This window comes from Rhinolophus hipposideros (genome assembly GCF_964194185.1).
Source record: "Rhinolophus hipposideros genome assembly, chromosome: 20".
Classification (NCBI taxonomy): Eukaryota; Metazoa; Chordata; class Mammalia; order Chiroptera; family Rhinolophidae; genus Rhinolophus; species Rhinolophus hipposideros.
Window position 1 is genome coordinate 11,431,695 of NC_138066.1, and position 14,635 is coordinate 11,446,329.

General features: G+C 41.9%; 1 long non-coding RNA gene across 1 annotated transcript; it reads right to left on the reverse strand.

The window, feature by feature from the left end:
- Window positions 1-653: 653 nt before the first annotated feature.
- LOC308488185 lies at window positions 654-14,272 on the reverse strand. Its single transcript, XR_013991872.1, has 5 exons — window positions 14,134-14,272; window positions 12,220-12,289; window positions 11,691-11,802; window positions 10,963-11,077; window positions 654-5,376 (listed from the first exon to the last, which is right to left on the reverse strand). It is a non-coding gene; the product is annotated as an uncharacterized lncRNA (long non-coding RNA).
- Between the last annotated feature and the right edge of the window lie 363 nt (window positions 14,273-14,635).

Here is a 14,635-nt window from a genome sequence, read left to right on the forward strand (position 1 = left end):
GGACCGGCGGCGAGAACACTGACCTTTTTTACTTGTTTGTAACACGCTTTGCAGGCAATGTTTTCACCTGGTGGACCCAACTTTGCTGGCACCCGCCAGATCTCCATGGAGTCACCAAATGCGCCCGGCTGCCACCCTGCCTCCAGGACGAAGAGGTAGGAGCCCCACCCAGAGAGGCGCCGACCCCTATCACTGGGGCTGCTCTAGGAAGGGAGGATCCTCACTTTTGTGCGTGACCTCGTAGGGTCTGGGAGCGGTGGCTTGTGCGCACCGCACTGATTAGTTGAGACTGTGCCTTTTACTGGTGACCAATGGGGTGCGGATACTAAGGCCCGAGGGACCCTGAGGTAGGACACTGAGGTGGGTTGTCTGCCCAGAGTGAGTGCGGGGACAGTTCTCATGAAACTTAGTTCTCATGAAAGCAAACTTTTATCCTTTAAGCTCTTTTCTCAAAGTTCCAAAGTAGACTGCTCCCTAACAGGTAGATCTTATTCTGTAGAATTCAGGTTTACAAATTGGACATTGCCACATTCACTTCTACCCATTGAAGCTCTGAATGGACCCTCATTTCATAAACTGTCTTCCCTCGGCCTCCACTGGATTGTAAACTCCTGGAACAAATGTCTTTCTCTAGCACTATCAAATTACAGCCCTGGCACATAGTAGGCACTCAGTAAGTAGTTCTTCAATAACTTTTATTTCAACATTCACATTTGAAAGCATTTCCATACTGTAACAAAAATGTTCCCCTGCTTTCAAAAGTCCGATACACTCAATATAATTCAAGTTCTATCAGGGATGAAATGAAAAGGTTAGTTTTCGATCTGAGGTTTTCAAGCAATAGTTAATATTTTTAAAAGCTCAAAGGAAATTATGTATTTGCCCACAATAGGGATAAAAAGGCTAATGAAAATGTTAAGTAGTTTGATCTGGGCTGGAGTTTTAATATCTAAGTCTGGTTATGTTATGCCGATCAGAAGCATGATTCGTGGTTATACTTCATGCATTTGAATAACAAAAAATAAAGAACTAATTCATCTTTAATAAATGCAGTTTGGTAAACGAAAGCTTTTAAAACAGAGCCCAGGAGAGAAAAAGAGAGGGCTTCGATGTTTTGATAGTGGGAAACTACCGCATTAAATTGCCTTCAAGTCCCTTTCAATATCCTGTTTATCCTTATAAACACTACTCTCACTGTACCACACTGCAAGTACAGATAAAGGACACAGAGATGGGCTTACGAGAATGAATTCCCAATTCTTTTCTTTTACAAAAATAGAACATTAAAATTTCCTGTTAGCTATAATGGTTTTGATTAGTTAGAATCTGGGATAACTCAAAAAATTTAAGTATCTTTAATTTTTAATCCACGTGTATCACTGATGATGGCTATTTTGAATTCCTTTTGCTTCCCAAATATATTTAAAGATGTTCTCGTGTAAAAATATTATTTGTTTATGTGAGATTATACTAACGAGCTTAAACCTCTGAGACAGGTGATGGGGATAGGCAGGCTTCTGTACCACTCCATCCACAAGCAGCCACTTTCAGGGATGGTGTGGACGGGCTTTTCCACTTCAAGACATCCCACTACTGTCCATAATGTCCCTCTGGGGAAGCCACAGCCCCCAGGCTTTGAACTTTAACAGGTCATATTTTTCATACCAGCCACAAGACAGCACTGTATCTTATACACCTTATATTTTTCTTGTAAATACTTCATCTTCTGTTTTAAAATGATTACAACTCCAGATGCCTTCCTATGTGTCAACAGATTTCAGTTTTCTCATTTAAACCTCACAATTACCCCCATGAGGTAGATTATGTTATCACTATTAACGAGGAAAATAAAGACCAGATGGGTTATATAATTTGCTCCAGTCACGAAGCCAGTATGTCATACTGGATTCAAACTCGTGTCTGTACTCCCTCCACTATAGCAGACTGCCTCTCTTGAAACAATCAGACTAAAAGTTTCTATCAGACTCTGGGTTCCCCTGGTGCTGCACTGCCACTGCTCATAGTACCCTGAAACGTTTGCTTAAATGGCCCCAGGTGACTGATGTTCTAAATATTGATGGGCATGGGTTTCTCAACCATGGCACTAATGACTCATGGGGCCAGATAATTCTTTGTTGTGTATGTGTGTGGGGGTGGAAGGGGACTGTGTATTGTTAAGATATTTAGTGACATCCCTGGTCTTCAGATGCCAAATTTTCTTCCCAGTTGTGACAACCCAAATATCTCTGGACATTACCAAATGCCCCATGGGGGCAGAATCACACCAGTTGAGAGCCACTGATCCCCTCCATCTCACAAGCTACTCCCACGAAGGAAAGATATGAGGTTGAAATTCTCCTTGCCTTACATTGTCCCTTTCATTAACTTTCTTATCTGATGACTTATGTAAACTCTTATGCAATCTGCCAGTAGTTCAGAATACAAGAAATATTTGACAATTGAGTTTGATTGCACAGATAGGCAGGGCCTAATTACCAAATTAGTTATCAGCTTAAGTGATGACTGACCTTTCTCCAGAGTTCTATTTAGACTCTCCAGTTCTCAAATAAGCTGTGCCCAGTTACAAAGCCCTGGTTCAAGACAAAATTACTGCCCCTATGATCACCTGACCTTATACAGGAGATGCTTTTTTCTAATTCCCACCAACTCATGTCACCTAAATGCTCGGCCCTGGCACTCAGTCTAATTCTATTCCCCAAACCTACTGTTCTCCTGTCCCTTTCTCTTTCATTTCCTGATACTACTAGTACTCTTTCTCAGGGAAAACTCCTCACTTGGCTCTTGTGTCCTGGCTTTCAATTACCTGTTGTCAAGGCATTTCTATTAGTTTTTGTTTTCTCTCAATTAGTAGATCATTCCAATTAGTATTTTTCACATATGCATACACATATTTTTATAAGGGAGAATAAAAGGGAATACATGTAAAACACATACCTAAGGGGAAGAATTCATCCCAGAGAAAGATTTAATCACCCTAAAGGACTTAACGTGGATTTATACTTGTCACTAGACTAGGTAGTCGAGACTTAAAGGGCTCCTCCCACGAAGAACTTAGTTTTTAGGGTTGTTGCCAAAGTGATTTCTAATGATTTTAGTAACAGTAGACGTCACCTAAAACATTCTCAAGTAATTATATCCTAGGGACCATATTCCAGTGTCAACTCTGAGGCAGAAAAGGCTATTATGTCCAAGAGCTTTTCTACCTGATTACACTTAAATCCAGTAGGACTCTTCTAATGTTTTCCTACCTTCAAATGGTTTTCAATAATAAAAATCCTCTATAGTGCAATAAGATGTGGTCTCCACCAGGCTTTTCCTACATCTTCTAGGTTTCTGTTACCTATTAGAATGAGTCCTATTTGAAGACTCTCTCACATTCTCCAAGTTCCTTTCCAGTATGAAGTTTCTGATGTTTAAGAAAAGCTGTGTGTCCACTGAAGGCCTTCCCACAGTGGCTACATTCAAAGGGTTTCTCTCCAGTGTGAATTCTCTGGTGACTAACAAGGTGTGAGTTCTGACTAAAGGTCTTCCCACATTCAAGGCATTCATAGGGTTTCTCTCCAGTATGAACACGATGGTGTTTAATAAGATCTGAACTGCCCCTAAAAGATTTCCCACATTTATTGCACATATAAGGTTTTTCTCCACTATGAATTCGATGATGTCTCATAAGGTCTGAGCTCTGATTGAAAGTTTTCCCACATTCTTTACATTCATATGGTTTCTCTCCTATGTGAATTACATGATGTCTGACGAGGCCTGAGCTGCCTTGGAAAGTTCTATCACAAAGATTATATGGATAAGCTTTCTCTTCTTGGTGAATTCTCTGCTCTTCTCTAAACAACTCATTCTTGCTGAATGTTTTCTGACATTCTTCAAGTTTCTCTCCAGTGTGAAGTCTCTGATGTTTGAGGAAAGCCGTGCGCCAGATGAAGGGTTTTCCACATTCCTTACATTCATAAGGTCTCTCACCACTATGGATTCTCTGATGCTGAATAAGGAGTGAACGCTGCCGGAAGGCTTTCCCACATTCATTGCATTGATAAGGTTTCTCTCCAGTATGAATTTTCTGATGTGTAACAAGGTGCGACCTCTGGCTAAAGGCTTTCCCACATTCACTGCATTCATAGGGTTTCTCTCCAGTATGAATTATCCAATGTCGAATTAGATCTGAACTTCCCCGGAAAGTTTTTCCACACTCAGTACATTGATAAGGTTTTTCTTCCCTATGAATTCTCTGTTGTTTGGTAAAGTCCAAGTCAGAAGTGCAGGTTTTTTCACATTCAAGTTCCTTTCTAGTATGCAGTCTCTGATGTTTAAGAAAAGTTGTTCGTCCACTGAAGGATTTCCCACATTCACAACATTCATGGGGTTTCTCTCCACTGTGGAGTCTCTGGTGTTCAGTAAGGCGTGAACGCTGCCGGAAGGCCTTTTCACATTCGTTACATTTGAAGGGTTTCTCTCCAGTATGAATTCGCTGATGTGTGACAAGGTGTGAACTTTGACTGAAGGTTTGTCCACATTCATAACATTCATAGGGTTTCTCTCCCGTGTGAATTCTGTGATGTATTATAAGATCTGAGCTTTGATTGAAGGCCTTCCCACATTCATTACATATATATGGCTTCCCTCCACTATGAATTCTCTGGTGTAGGCCAAGGTTTGAGCTTCCCTTGAAGGTCTTCCCACACTCTTTACATTCATAGGGATTCTCCTCACTATGAATTCTCTTATGTCTAACCAGATTTGAGCTCTGATTGAAGTCTTTTCCACATTCATGACATATATAAGGTTTCTTTCCTGTATGAATTCTCTGATGTATAATAAGATTTGAACTTTGATTAAAGTCTTTCCCACATTCATTACATACATATGGTTTCTTTCCTGTATGAATTCTTTGATGTATAATCAGGTTTGAGCTCCGATTGAAAGTTTTCCCACATTCCTTACATTCATAAGTTTTCTTGGTATTATCAATTTTCTGATGTTCAGTTACTTCTGACTTCTGTTTGAAGCTTTGGCCACAGACATCAAAACTGTGAGATCTTTCTCTGGCAGGAAGTATTTTTCCTCCTTGATTACATCCATGACCACTCTCTCCTGCAATGGCTTTCTTGGGGATGAGATTCACTTCCCTGATACCTTTCTCTTGGAAAGGGGGCTGTCTTACAGTATCCTCTAAGGGGCTTACCCACTGCCTTAATAACCTGCTCTTAGGATCACTGGTTTCAACTAACCCACATTCCTGGGAGATCTGTCTTTGGAGTCTTCCTGATACAGCCCTCGCTGAATCTTTATCTCCAGAAATTTCCATCTTTGACTTCCAGTCCTTCATCTTATTCCTGGTCTCAGAATCTGAAATGATAAGCAGACCATTCAATAATTCCTAAAGTATAAATATCACCTTTCCCTATGCTGAGAAGTTTAGGATCTAGGAGGGAGGAACAAAGAACCTAGAGGAGGACTCTTCCTCCCTTCCAGGGCTGAGATTCAGACATTTTTAGAGATTGTGGCTACCACAGGAACACACACCCTATTGGTGGAGAATAAATTTGCCAGGTGTAGGCTGGAGTTGGTGTGTGGGAATGGCCTGTAGAGTGGTGGATAAATTCACTGAGGAGGCAGGCAATCTGGAGCTGGTCCACAAGAAGTAGCCTGTTTGGTGGGGTCAGAACTTGCTGGACCCTGTGTGTAATAAAAAAAGCACACCAGCACCAGGGAGAGAAGTTCCTTCCTTATTCTATGGTTTTGCATTGTCCCTCCAGCACCTTCTATTGACAAAATCTAAATCTTGTGCCAACTGGCAAAGGAAAAGTGGTCCAGATCCAGTAACACAAGCAAAGCAAAGAAGGGTAGATTTGGAGTTGAGAGGCAATCAATTAATAACTAGCATACTATCCATTCCTCTAAATATACCATGACAATTAAACAAATCTGAAACTATGCCTCAAATAAAAATGTTTGGCTGTCATTTTAATAGAAATCAATTCTCCCTTTCCCAGACCTGGCATTTTGTTTCTGGTATTCTGGTGGAATTACTTCCTCTTTTATGACAATTTTGTATCCTCCTGTGACTGGAAGTTTTTTGACTTTCTGTATCATCAAATCCCTGACACATTTCTGAGCTCCTTGAGAGCGCCATCTCACCATGGCCTTGGTGAGGTGAACTCTCTAGTCATTAATCTTCTGCAATAGATAAGAGGCAACACAACATAGTGGTTAAGAGCACAGACTCTTAAGGGACTGTAGAGCCATCCGCTTGGGTTTGAATCCTGGCTCCACCACTTACCGACTCTGTGAAAGTCACTGGAGCTCTTTGTGCCTCAGTTTCCTTACTCTAAAATAGAGATAATAATAGTATTTAACTCACAGAGTTGTTATAAGAATGAAATATATGTAGACGTACATAAAACATTTAGAAAAATGCTTGCCATATAAAAAGCACTATGAAAGTGACAGCTACTGTTATTCCTATTATGATTATTAATCTTTATCCTTTAAGCCCAAGAATTATCATTAAGTAATATGTCGCTAGCACAAACCTCCATATCCAGGATGGATTTCATTTAAATAACATTCAAATAAAATACTGGAATGAATTGGCTTTGCCATAATTTTCTTTTATAGTGCTTTTTTCGGGTTTGATATATATATTGTTCAAAATTCAGAAGCAGACTGAAAGATGGTAAAGGCATTTCTTAAAACTCATTGAAAACAATGAAAAGAATAACAAATGAGGTGAACTCCATCTTCAAAAAGAGGGGAGGGGTGTCACAGAGAAATAAGGATTGTCTCCGTAGAGATCTAGTTTGACATCTTAGAGTAGCAGGGGAGAAGATGCTAAAGAAGGAACATGTTGGCAGGTCATTTCTATTATCTTGCACCTGGTTCCTAGCTAAGGAACAGTGACAGAGGTGAAGCCAGGTGAAGATAGTGTGACTTCCAAACTGTATTATGAAAAGACTGTGATCTCAAGGGCTTTTTCTTGTGCCATCCTGATCTCTTGGAAACCAAAAGCTGAAGAGATATATCTGTAGATTAGAGGAGAGGGTATTTGTTGCAGCAAATCTGCATGATGACTTTGAAGCACCATAGCTCAATTCCCTCTGCCTCTTCCCGTAGTAGTGAATGGAGAGCCTGCTTCATTCATTGCTGAGTAGTAAATCATTAAGGTAACTTTGTGGGATGTGTGCTTAAAAATAGGTGGTGGTTGTTTTAGGAAAGCAAGAAACACGTGTAACAGAGGAATTAGGAGCATACATCCAAGAGGAATGCCAAAGGAATTAATAGGAAGCATCAGCAGACTTCTCCATTATCTCTGAGAAATTACAGACAAAAATCAATCTTTAAGTAAAAAAACTAAGAAGAGATATAGGCTTCAAAATAGTTTTTAAAAGATTCTAAAACAATTCAAAAAGTAAGAATTTTGAAGAGCTGAGGAAAGAAATGGAAGAGAATCTAAAATGATTATGTTGACGAAATTCATCCAAGAAACAACAAAAATAATCACTACAGGGGCATGATGAGACCTGGAGAAATCATCCAGAATGAAATGGATATAAATGAGATATAAAGAAGACCAGTAGCAATAGAAAGATATTCAAATACACGTAATTAGTGTTCCTTAAGAAAAGAACAAACAGAAGAAAAAAAAAACACACCACAAAACATTCAAGTATTTAACAGAAGAAAATATTGCTTAAATAAAGATTTGAATCTATTGGAAGGGTACACTGTAGTCCATAAAAAGTTGAGACATAACAGTCAACACCAAGACATATTCTGGTGATGTTACCTAAATTTCAGGAATAAGTGAACAAATGGGCATGTAGGCAGAAAAGCAAGTAATGTGCAAGAGACCATTTCAGGCTGACTTTACACTTCTCCAGTTACACTTAATGCCAGAATACCGCTGGCCCTCCGTATGGGAGGGTTCTGTTAATGTGGATTCAACCAACCACTGACTGAAAATATTTTTTTTTTAAAAGTTACACTGTTGCTGACATGTACTATGTAGTTAGGCCCAGGATGGTTGCATCTATACTGAACATGTACAGACTTTTTTCTCTTGTCATTATCCCCTAAATAATACAGTATAATAAGTATTTACATAGCATTTACATTTAGGTATTATAGGAATCTAGAGATGATTTAAAAGTATGTAGGAGGATGTGTGTAAGTTCTATGCAAACACTATGCTACTTTATATAAAGGACTTCAGCATCTGTGGATTCTGGAACGGGGGATTCTGGACTGAGGGTCCTGGAACGAATCCCCTGCGGACAGCCAGGGATGACTGTACGGTAATGCCTATCAAGTTCTGAAGAGAAACAAAGTGTGCTGCAAAAATTTTGTACCCACTGATGTGTTCCTTAAAAGCATAGGCACACATTATCAAGTAGGTAAAAACCTCAGGGATTATGACACCCATGAAACCTTTTCAGAAAGAACTATTGGGGTTGCCAAAAAAATGTATGCAAGTGGACACTTTGGTCAATGTTGCTCAAGCAGTAGATCACTGTAATCAGAAGTGTCTGGACACTGATGGTAACCACTTTGAGCACCTCTTGTAATTGTAGAAGTCAAACGTGACTTGTATTCATCTTTTGTTAGCGGTATATATTGAGTATTACAATTTTAATAGTTTTTACTTTCTTAAAATGTGCATATATATGTTTTAGCACCCTCTGTATTGGGCTGAAATAAAGCTGATAAAGAAATGAATTAAAATAAACATTCAGTAATTGACAGGACATTATAAAAGAATGGATGGTGAGCACTGAATCAATTTAAATGGAGAAGTGAGATTAAACAATGGAAATTATTTTTGTAGAATAGAAAGTAATTGCTTTAAACCATAACAAGGTAAAAATAATTATATTATAAAAATTTCACTGTGAGGAGAAGTGGTGGGAGTAAGTATAAATTGTGCTAATTTACCTATCTTTCACGACCGGGAATCAACAGATACCATCTAAAGGAGAAATGCATAATTTTAAAAATTGACTCAAACCTTTAATGTGTTTCATAATAATTTTTGTCATAATTTTAGAGAAAGAATCTTTTAAAGTTACAGAGAGACACTTTTTCCATGACATTTTTGTTGATTACAAAATAAAAAACAAAGAAAATAATAAGCACCCATAATCCCACGATCCTGCCACCCAAAGACTACCACTGACAATGTTTTGTTGTATACTCTTCAAGTTTTATTTCTGGGCATATGTTTTTTCTGATACAAAAAAGGGATCATATTATACATGCCCATTTTGTTATCTGTGCCTTCCTTACTGGTGATACTGGAGCTGGACCCTGAAAGATTTCTTGCTGGTCAGCCAGTGTTGTCAATAAAGGGTGCTGGAGGAGCACGGTAAGACATTCAACAAGAAAGGGATTTCTCTTCCTGGTATCTGTACGCTGTTGTTTTTTGGTGAAGTTGGCCAAATCAACATATCCGGAGGCTTGATAGCTTCTGGTGGACCAGCTCTGGCCCACCCATGCCCTCCAATGAGTTTTTCCACCACCTGGCAGGCCTTTCCTAGGGACTACATGTGCCTTTCAGTGAATTTCTCAGCCATGTGGCAGTCCATGCCTACAGACCAGCCTCTTCACCACCAGCAGGTTGTGTCCCTTTGGCAGCCGCAACCTCAACAAAAACATCTGAATCTCAGCTTTGGTCTGTGGGAGTCCTCTTCTAAATTTTTGGTTCCTTGCTTATTTACTCTTAGTCCTAGCAGTAAGGCTGCTTCTTGCATTATCTATTTCTATATTTCTTCAAGTCCTCATTTAAGCCTTTTAGTAGTTAACTACCTTTTACTAGTTAAACATTCTTTATATTAAATGTCCCTTATTTAAATTACTGTTACAGTTTTTGTCTCTTGACGGGATCCTGACTTGTAATGGATACAGAATATAATTTCATATTAGATCTAGAACAAAGTGAAGATGATATAAGGAAAGTAAGTAGTAAGAGGGCTAGAAAGGGGAAACAAAAAGTGTTTGGAAACACTAATCGAAGGACTCCTCTCTCTAATAATCGTTAGTATCATACCCAGGCCACAGGCCTGGGTATGGCAGAGGAGACACACAGCACTCTGTTCAGAGATGAGTGGCCACACTGCTCAAATTTTTCATCCAGTTCCACAGGTAAAAGGACTAGGGAGTAATTTAAGGAAATCTTTCCTTGAGAGGATGTCTGAAGTAGAAGGGCACAGCATCTGAAACGTAGGCTCAATCAGAGGTGAGTCCTCTACAGTCCAATCCAGCTGACCGCAGAGTTTCTGGGAAAAGGGCCTCAGTATTCATGTCATTCATCAATTTGTTCACCTAACATATATTAACTGAGCACCAGTGATGTGCTAGACATTGGAGAAAGTATTGAGAATACAAAAATGATCATAAGATATGGCACCTGCCCTCAAGGAACTTACAGTTTAATGGAGGGGAAACATGTGTAAATAGATCATAACAAGATATTGTCACCGGTGACCAATAAGGTAAGCACTATCTACAATGCGAAAACCTAGAATCAACAGAACCCCAATGGTAACTGTATGTGGGGAAAGAAGGAGTCAATAATGACTTGTCAGTTTTCTGACTTGAGCAGTGGGTGGGGTATGGTGCTGTTTATGAAGACAGAGGAGGTTTTAGGGTGGGAAGAGTAGGTCTGAAGATTTGAAGATCAGTTGAGTTTTGCTCATCTATTGGTTTCGAACAGGACTAGCAAGACAGAGATAAAGCAAGTGCAAGGAAAATGAAGGAGCTGTCAACCTCCGAGTCCACAGGTCCTTCAACTAAGAGCAGAAGCATGTGGACTCCAAGAGTCAAAGCCATTGGGAATCCTTAATCCTAATTGCACTGAGCTCTGAAAAGCTTTTCTTGTTTTCAACTGAAACTCAGAGAACTCAGAGTGTATGGATTCTAAGAAGACAGAGCTCTTACCCAGGGAGACCAGCTTGGCTCCCTCCTCTAGCATCTCTTCCTTGCAGAGATCCCACTGAGTGCAGATACCCTTTTGTGATTCATTCACAGCCACATCCTGCAGCATCTTGAATTCCTGAAATAGAAGTGCCTGCTCAATAACTACCCAATGGAGAGCCAGTAGCAGATACTCCATCCCTTCTCTTTTTAAATCTCTGCTACTTCCCACATTATCCTTGGCCTCAGTAGACAATCTTGCCACTCTCTTTCAAAATGTGTGAGACCATGTGGTAAAAAAAATCACCTCCCATCGCCTTGTCTTTTCAATGACACTTTGTTTTTACTGTATTTCTTCTCTTCCATTCTCTACTATTTATCTGCTCTTTAACTGAACCCCCACCCCCCACCCCGTGGGCCAGGCACTGCACCAGGTAGTGCAGTAATGAAAATGACAATACCATACAATAATGAGGACAGAGACCCTCTCCTTGAGGAGCCTGTGGTGGCTGTTACAGACAATGTTAATTACATGGGTTAAGTGCTCAGAAGGGAAGTAGGGGGTGCTGAGGGACCTCAAGGGAAGAGCACAACCTTGAGGGGGTGGGATGGGTAAGGAAACTTCCTCAAGGAGGTAGCTTCTAAGCTGAGGCCTCAAAGACAATTTGGGATAACTAGACTAAAATAAGAAGGAAGGGCTTTTCAGATTGACGCTATGGCATGTACAAAGACCAGTAGGTGAGAGAACTTACAGTGCATTCATGGACGCACCATGTGACTAAAGCCCAGGGTACTAGGTAGTAAACAAGGCAGCTGGTCAAGTCACGGAGGTCTCGTATACCAGGCTCAGAAGTTTGGACTCTCCTGAAGGCAATGGAAACCATTGGGGTTAAAGCAGGAGAATGACATTCTCAGGTTTACCTTTTTAAAAGACTGTTCTGACTACTTTATAGAGAACGGACTGGAGGGTGCAGGCTGAAAGCTGCAGTATCAGTTGGGAAACTACAGCAGTAATCTATGTTGGAGACAGTGAGGGCCTAAATGAGCTGTTGGTAGTAGGGAGAAAGAGAAGTAGACTGAGTCAATCTATTAAAAGAAGCAACATCGGGCAGAACTGGGGATGCCCTAGACAGAGGGGGTGAGGAAAAAGAGCAGGCATTAAGGATGACATCCAAGCTTCTAACATGAGCAACTGCCTAAGTTGGGTAGTTAGAGTTAAAGAGTGGGGATGAGGGAGAGGCAGTGGTGAATTCCATTTCAGACATGTTATGCTTGACGTACCTGTGGGACATCCAGGAGGAAATATACAGGAAGCTGACAGATCAATGGGTCAGAAACCCAGGAGGAAAGTCTAGAATGGAGACAGATTTTGGAATCATCAGCATACCAGCAGTGTTTAATGCTACAAGGCTAGTGGGAGGCTAGAAGTCTGAAATGAAGGTGTTGGCAGGGTGGCTTCCTTCCGCAGCCTCTGAGGGATAACTGCCACACCTCTCTAGCTTGTGGTGACAGCTGGTAATCCTTGTGTTCCTTGCTTTGCAGATACATCACTCCAATTTGTCTCCATCTTCATATGGCTTTCTCCCTGTGTCTGTCTCTTCATATGGCCATCTTCTTATAAGGATACCAGTCACATTGAATTAGGGGCACATTCTACTCCGGTTATGACCTCATCTTACCAAGTTACATCGGTAATGAACCTATTTCCAAATAAGGTCACATTTTGAGGTACTGGGGACTAGGACCTCAACATGTCGTTTTGGGGGGACACAATTCAACCCATAACAATAGCCCTACTCTATTATTTACCCCTAAAGGCAAACCTATGCTCTAGAATCATCCCTAATTTTTCCATATACAGTGCTTCTCCCCAATTCCATCCCTTTGCCCATAACTCTCCTACTTGGGATGCCCTTCCTACTCACCTCTGTCTACATCTGTAATAAAGAACTCAAATGGATGCAAGAGACCAGGTAGTTAATCAAAGTGAAGCAAACTAGGTGATACATGACCCAGAGTCAGTTGTCAGGGAGAAAATGGATTAGTGGGCACAGGGGATCTGGAAATTTTATACTGAGTCTAAAGGATGGAATTGCTACTCAACTCCTGCAAACAGCACCATGCAAAAATGTGGGCCACATTTGGCCACACCTTCTGATTTTTCAAGAAATACTGAAAATCTAGATTTTTGTGTGAGTGGATGTGAAAGAAATTTCCTGATTTTAAAATGTTGGCCACTAATCGAAATAAAAACAAACAGCATGAGCTAAGAAAATGCGTGTACAGACCGATCTGGCCAGGGGCCATAATTTTTCAACCTCTGACTTACACAAATACTTCCCACTGTTGCAGGTCTACTTCAGTTAGTACCTTCTAACCATTTCAACCCTTTTAAATTTGTATTCATGGGAATGCATTAGGTGATGCTAAACAGAGTTCCTGCCTAGAGAGCAGCCTGAAAAACTTACACACACACACACACACACACACACCTTAAACAAGGTGATAAGTCCTTATGAATTAGACACTACATAAACACTAGCTAAATAAGCTTCAAAAAAGATGACAAGCTTAAAGTTGGAGGTAGGGAGGTGGCAATCCTGGAAGGCTTCCCAAAGAAAATGACTTTTGAAGCTATTCCTAAAAGGATATGCAGACCTTTACAAAGAGGAGACCAGCCTAAATCCCTCCCTCCTCTGAACTCCAACAATACGGATATTTTAGATCAACGGTTAGAATATGTCTGAACCATATAGTTCATTCCAGTAGTTCAGTCTACTCTCCCCCACGGCGCTGTCAGTTACTCCTGGTGCGTAGAAACCAGATCTTGTGCATTAAGTTACATCTACAAACGCGCCTGCCACAGCGCTGGGCATGGAATAGGGTCAACTCACACCCGAGGGTTGATTCTGGGTCTCGGGGAGACAGTTAGCGGTACTCACAAGAGGGAACTGGGTGAAGTAGCGGGACGCGGCAGGGGGTGGGCCGTGGACAGGGCACGCCAGAGCCCAAGAGGACCAAGGGTGCAGAAGGCCCAGCACCACGGACCACGCGCCTACGCCCCTGAGACCCCAGCCCTTCCCCACGTGGAGAAAAGAGGAGCTCACTGCCTGCCTCTGAAGATCTCTCCACCCCGCTTCCCGGAGGGACCCAGGCACAGGGGCCCCCAGCTCTGCGAACGCAACGGAGTCTCACCTGCAGGCCACCCCCAGCCTCCCGCTCGACTGGGGCGCCCTCCACAGCCGCCATCGCGCAGCCCCAGCTCCTCACTCCGGCGCGCAGCCAACACCCTGGACACCGCGCCAGGGGCCGAGCGGCCACTTCCGGCGTGCTCCCGAAGGAGGCGGTCCCCCTGCTCCCCGCGCACCCCTTCCCATCCCGGCTGTGCCCACCAATCGGCGCGCGCGCCCCCAGGCCACCTCCCACAGGCTCAGGTGTCTCCTCTGCGCAGACTCGGCTGGCTCGGTCCTCCGCTGGGTCCCGCATGAGTCCACTCCTAGAGGGTCTGATGCTCCGCAGGTTGGTGCACCTGTTGGCTCAGACGCTTTGCGGGCGGGGTTACCACCGAGATGCAGAGTCCTCCGGGAGTCCTAGACCCGCCTGCGGCCGGGCCTCGGGCTGCGTCGGTCTGGATGGATGATCCTATCAAATAGTTTTACGTTAATAATAATATTCTGCCTTTTTAATCGGTTTACTT